Genomic DNA, 6272 nt, shown 5'->3' with positions numbered 1-6272 from the left:
TTACTTGGAACAGTAAAGGTGGATACAAACAGAGTTTGTATGGAAAATGAATGACTTTATCTCACAGATTCTACCTGAAAGAAAAACTGAGAGCAACGGAATAAAGAACTATTAAGAAGTATTCTGGCTGACCAAGATGGCAGTGTAAGAAGCTCCAAGGTGCCATTCCTCCAAAGAATCTTAGAACAACTAACAAAAACTGGTGAGGTCATCTTCCTCAAATCTCCAGAAAATAGCTAAAGATTTGAAGTAAATGAAAAAGTTTCAAATGAAGAAAACATAACTCTAAAAATGGTAGGAGAAGCTCATAGCATATTTCCTGGCCTCTCCCTCATTCTTTACCCAGTGTGATGTGGAACCAGGCTGCACTCCCATTGTGGGTCCCTGGCCCTAAACCAGAGGGAGCAGAGTAACCACTACGTGCATAGTAGGGCATCTGTATGTTGGTTCTTATCTATCAGGTAGCAACATGAAAGACTGAACTATGACACCCACTTCTGTCTCACCCACCCAGAACTTGCGCAACAGGCAATAAGCAGCTTATAGACAGCTAAAGTAGTGAAAGAAACAATTAAGTCAAAGCAGTCCAGATCAAAGGATTACTGTTTGTAACACATACAGTAGAGCATTGGGGATGGTGGGTAATCTATTTCATAGGGAGTACAAGGGATATTCAGTTCCTGTAAATGAGGAAATTCCTAGTACTATGAGTAAGGACAAGCCCAGAAAAATATGCAGCCTCAAAAAAAAAAACAAAAACAAAACAAACAAACAAAAAAAAACAAACCAGAGTCTCTGCACTTCACTTCAAGCTCAGGTTGATCTTTTTGGTAGGAGGGCTAAACTTAGAAAGAAAGTAAAGACTGTGAAAGGTGTTTTTTGCATTGATTTGTTTTGTTAATAATACTCATGGGGATCTCTGTTATATTACTAATTGGGTACAAACTTAAGGAACAAAAAGCTCAAGGACTAAACTCCAGAGTTTACCTATTAAAATACTAAAACGTACTGCATGCAACCAAAATCTACAAGACAAAAACAAACAAACAACAATACCAACAAAAAAAACACACAAATTATTGTCCCAACTAAAGGAACTAGACAAATCTTCAGAAACCAATAAGGAAGAAGGCCAGACTTGGGACATACTGGAAAAAGACTTTAAAACAGTGATCATCAATATGCACAAGGTGATAAAGAAAATCATGGATAAAACTAAAGGATATGAAGAAAACAATGAATGAATATGAGAATCTCATAAATAGAACTTTTTAAAATTTTTAAATTTTAAAAAGGAACCAAACAGAACTATTAGAGTTGAAGACCACAATAACTGAAATGAAAAATTCCCAGGAGGTTTTCAAAATCAGATTGGAAATGGTAGAAGGAAGAATCAGTGAAAATGAAGATAAGACAAGTGAGATGTTTTAGGTTGAGGAGCAAGGAAAAAAAGAATAAAAAAAGGGAAAAGAGCCTAAGTTAGCTGTGGAAGACCATCAAGTGTACCAATATACACATTATGGGACTCCTAGAAGGAAAAGAAAAAAGAGAAGAGACAGAAGGAATATTTTTAAAAATGACAGAAAACTTCCTAAATTTAATGAAAGAAATGAATTTACATATTCAAGAAGCTTGGCAAACTCCAAACAGGATAAAGGAGAAGACAGCCATGCCATGATACATAGTCATTAAACTTTTGAATTCCAAGGACAAGGAGAAACTTCTGAAAGCTGTGAGGAAAAAAGCAATATGTTAGATACAATGGAACTCCATTAAGATTAGCTCTGATTTCACATCAGAAACCATGATGGCAAGAAGGCAATAGGATGAAATATTTAAGTGCTGAAAGAAAATAATTGCCAAACAAGAATTTTTATATCCAGCAACACTATCTTTCAAAAGTGAGTGAGAAATTGAGAAACAAAGGCAAAGATTTCATAAACAAAGGCAGAGGGAGTATGTCGCCACTAGAACTGCTCTACAAACAATGCTAAAGGTTGTTCTTCAGACTGAAAAGAAAGGACACTACACATTGGATCAAAGTAGCCTACCTCCTGTAAAGGTAACCATATGAGTAATTATAAATGTCAGTACAACAATGTTGTATTTGTGGTATATAACTCCACTTTTAATTTTACAAGTTCCAAAATGCAAATGCATACAGAGTAATGGGAAATATATGGTTTTGGATATACTAGGTATAAAGGTATCATTTGTAGGAATTACAACAAAAAGATGAGGGGATTGAAGGGTGTTCATTATTGAACTTAAGTTGTTATCAAATAAAATGTGATTATTATAGGTTTAAGATATTAAATTTAAGTGCTATGGTAAACACAAAATACATATATGCAGAAGGAAATGAGAAGGAACTCAAAAAGGTACACTACAAAAAAATCAAATAAACATGAAAGTAGGTATTACTGGAAGAATTGAGGGACAAAAAAAGATATAAGACTTGTAAAAATAAAATAGCAAAATGCAGAAGAAAGTCCTACTTTAAATAGGTTAAGCTCTTCTGTCAAAAGGGAGAGACTGAAAGAATAGATTAAAAACGCATAATTCAAATATATGCTATTTATAAGAGACTCACCTTAAATTCAAAAACACAAATAATTTGAAAGCAACATGACAGAAAAATATATACCATGCAAATAGTAACTAAAAGAAAACCAAGATAACTATACAATATCACGCAAAATAGACTTTAAGTCAAAGACTGTTATGAGGGACAAATAATGTCACTATATACTTATGAAGGGGTCAATTCAACAATAAAATTTAATGATTATATCTATATATGCACCTGATGGCAGAGCCCTAAAATATATGAGGCAAATATTGACAAATTTGAAGGAGGAATATAATGTTCTACATTAATGGTAAGAGACTTCAATACACTACATTCAGTAATGTATATAAAACATCTAGACAGAAGATCAATAAGGTAATATAGCACTTGAATGGTACTATAAACCAACCAGACCTAACAGGCTTATATATAACACTTCATCCTATAGCAGCATTCTGTTGGATCTAGTTGGTTTAGAATATCATTCCATTTACAATAGCAAATCAAATATGTAGGAATAAACTTAACCAAGGATGTAAAGGACTTTCACACTGGACACTACAAAATATCATTTAAAATAATCAAAGACTTCAGTAAATGGAGAGACATTTCTTGTTCATGGAGTAGAAGACTGAATATCATTAAGACATTAATTCCACCCAAAACAATTTACAGTTTCAATGCAATCCCAATCAAACTTCCAATAGTCTTCTCTGTAGAAATAGAAAAGTCAATTACCAAATTTATATGGAAGGAAAAACAGTCCCAAATATCCAACACCATCTTAAAAAAAGAAGAACAAAGTTGGAGGACACACACTCTCCAATTTTAAAATGTATTACAAAACCTCAGAAATGAAAACAACATGGTACTGGCACAAGGATAGACTGAGAGACCAAGAGTATCAAATTGAGATTTCAGAAATAAACCCTCACATATATGGCCAGTTGATTTCTGACAAAGGTGCCAAGTCGACTTAATTGGGAATGAATAGTCTCTTCAACAATGGTGCTGAGAAAATTGGAAATCCATTTGCAAAAGAATGAAGGTGGACCCCTACCTCACAACATATACAAAAAGTAACTCAAAATGAATCAAACTCCTAAATATAAGAAGCAAAACTCTAAAACCCCTAGAAGGAAATATAGGGAAGAATCATCAATACCTTGTACCAGGCAACAATTTCTAAGACTTTATACCAAAAACAGAAAGCAACAAAAGAAAAATTAGATAAATGGGAATTCATTAAAATTAAAAACTTTTATTTATCAAAACACTTCATTATGGAAGTAATAAAACAGCCTACAGAATGGGAGAAAATATTTTGAAACCATATATTCAATAAGGGATTAATATCTAAATATGTAAAGGAATTCTATAACTCAACAGAAAAGATAAACAATCCAATAGAAAATGGGCAAAAGAGGAAGCACATGTTGTTCAAGCAATTGGGCTCCCATCTACCATATGGGAGGCCAAGCTTTGATTCCCAGGGCCTCCCGATGAAGGCAAGCTGGCCGTGGCAGGTGAAGGCCTGTATCACTGAGGAGAGCTCAAAGGAACAAGTAAGCACAAACAATGGGGGGTGGGGGGATAAAAAAAGTAAAATAAATCTTTAAAAAATATATTTTTAAAAAATGGGCAAAAGACTTGAATAGACATTGCTCCAAAAAAGATACACAAATGACCAAAAAGCACATAAAAAGATGTGCAACATCATTAGCAATTAGGGAAATGTAAATCAAATCCACAAAATGATACCATTTCACACCCACTAGAATGGCTACTATTAAAAAATGGAAAATCATAAGAGTTGCCGAGAATGTGGTGCATTCATCATTGGTGGGAATGTAAAATGGTACAGCCTCTCCGGAAAACAGTTTGGTAGTTCCTCAAAAGTTAAGTATACAATTACCATAGGACCAGGCAATCCCTCTGCTACATATATACCCAGAAGAACTCAAAGAAGGAATGCAAAAGACATTTTCACACTCATGTTCATAGCAAGCATTATTCACAATTGTCAAAAGATGGAAGGAACCCAAGTGCCCATCAATCAATGAATGAATAAACAAAATGTGGTATACATACACCATGGAATAGTATTTGGCAGTAGAAAGAAGTTCTGATACATGTGACTCCATGAATGAACCTAAAAGACATCATCATGTTGAATGAAATAAGCCAGACACAAGGGAATAGATATTGAATGATCTCAATATATGAAATAATTAGAATAAGCAAATTCATAGAGTAGAAATGACAATACCAATTACTAGGGAGCAGTGTAGGGGTAGGGAATGGGGCATTAATGCTTAATTGGTACAGAGTTTCTATTTGAGATGATGGAAAAATTTTTGTACTGGATGATGGTGATGCTATCGCAACATAGAATGTAATTAACACCACTGAATTATATATTTTCATGTAGTTAAAAGAAGAAATTTTAGGTTGTATATGTTACTAGAATACATTTTTTAAAGTACTGCACAACGCAATCATTAAACCCTAAAGTAAACTATGTACTCTAGTCTACAGTATACATATATTAAAGTTGTTTCATCATTGATAACAAAGCTACCACACTAATGCAAAGAGTTAAAAATAGAAACTGTGGGGAGGATGGCATCATTTTATGCAAATTCTGTATTTCCTGCATGATTTTTCTATAAGCATACAACTTCTCTAATTTAAAAAAATGGGTTGTTTCTCTGAGAAGATCAATAAAATTTACATATCTTTATTTAATCTGACCAGGAAAACAGAAGATACAAAGTGCCAACATCAGAAAGGAGAGATGTGACAACATATGGATTCCATAGATATTAAAAGGATAACAAAGAATATTATGAACACTATTATGGTAATAAATTCCACAGCCTTAGGCAAAATGAATAAATTACTTGAAGGATACAAATTATCAAAGTTCACTCAAAAAGAAATAAATAACCTGAGTAGTCCTATATCAGTTACAGAAACTGAAATCCTTTATGGGAAAATTTTTCCCACATAGAAAACTGCAGGCCCAGATGGTTTCAGTGATGAGTTCTACCAAAAATAAAAAGAAGAAATAAAATCAATTATATATAAAATATGTCCCAAGTTTTAAGGTAAGGGGATACTGACATTTGAATACTGAGGTTTATAGCAGCATTACTCACAATTGCTAAAATATGGAAACAACCCAAATGTCCATCAACCACTGAATGGATAAACAAAATGTGGTACATACATACAATGGAATATTTTTCAGCTATAAGAAGAAATGAAATCAGGAAGCATATGAAAATATGGATGAATCTTGAGGACATTATATTGAGTGAAACAAGCCAGACACAAAAAGACAAATACTGTATAGTCTCACTAATATGAACTAAGTATGATAAATAAACTCATGGAGGTAAACTCTATAGTATAAGTTACTAGGAGATAGAATGTGGATTGAGAATGGGAGCTGATGCTTAAAATATGTAGAATTTTTAATAAGATTTATTGTAAAAGCGTGGAAATGAATAAAGTTGATGGTAACACCTTATAGTGAGTAAAACTAATACTGTTGATTTATAAATGTGATTGTGACTGAAAGGGACTATCTACGGATATCCATGTCTATTAAAAAGAAGCTTGAGGATAATCTAGGGACTTTATGACAGTGATTTCAGTGGTGGATGAAGACTGTGGTTAACAGTATAAATATAAG

The sequence above is a fragment of the Dasypus novemcinctus genome, chromosome 27, assembly GCF_030445035.2.
Source record: "Dasypus novemcinctus isolate mDasNov1 chromosome 27, mDasNov1.1.hap2, whole genome shotgun sequence".
In the NCBI taxonomy this organism is placed as follows: domain Eukaryota; kingdom Metazoa; phylum Chordata; class Mammalia; order Cingulata; family Dasypodidae; genus Dasypus; species Dasypus novemcinctus.
The sequence above is the reverse complement of the archived record's forward strand: the minus strand, read 5'-3'. Positions refer to the sequence as shown.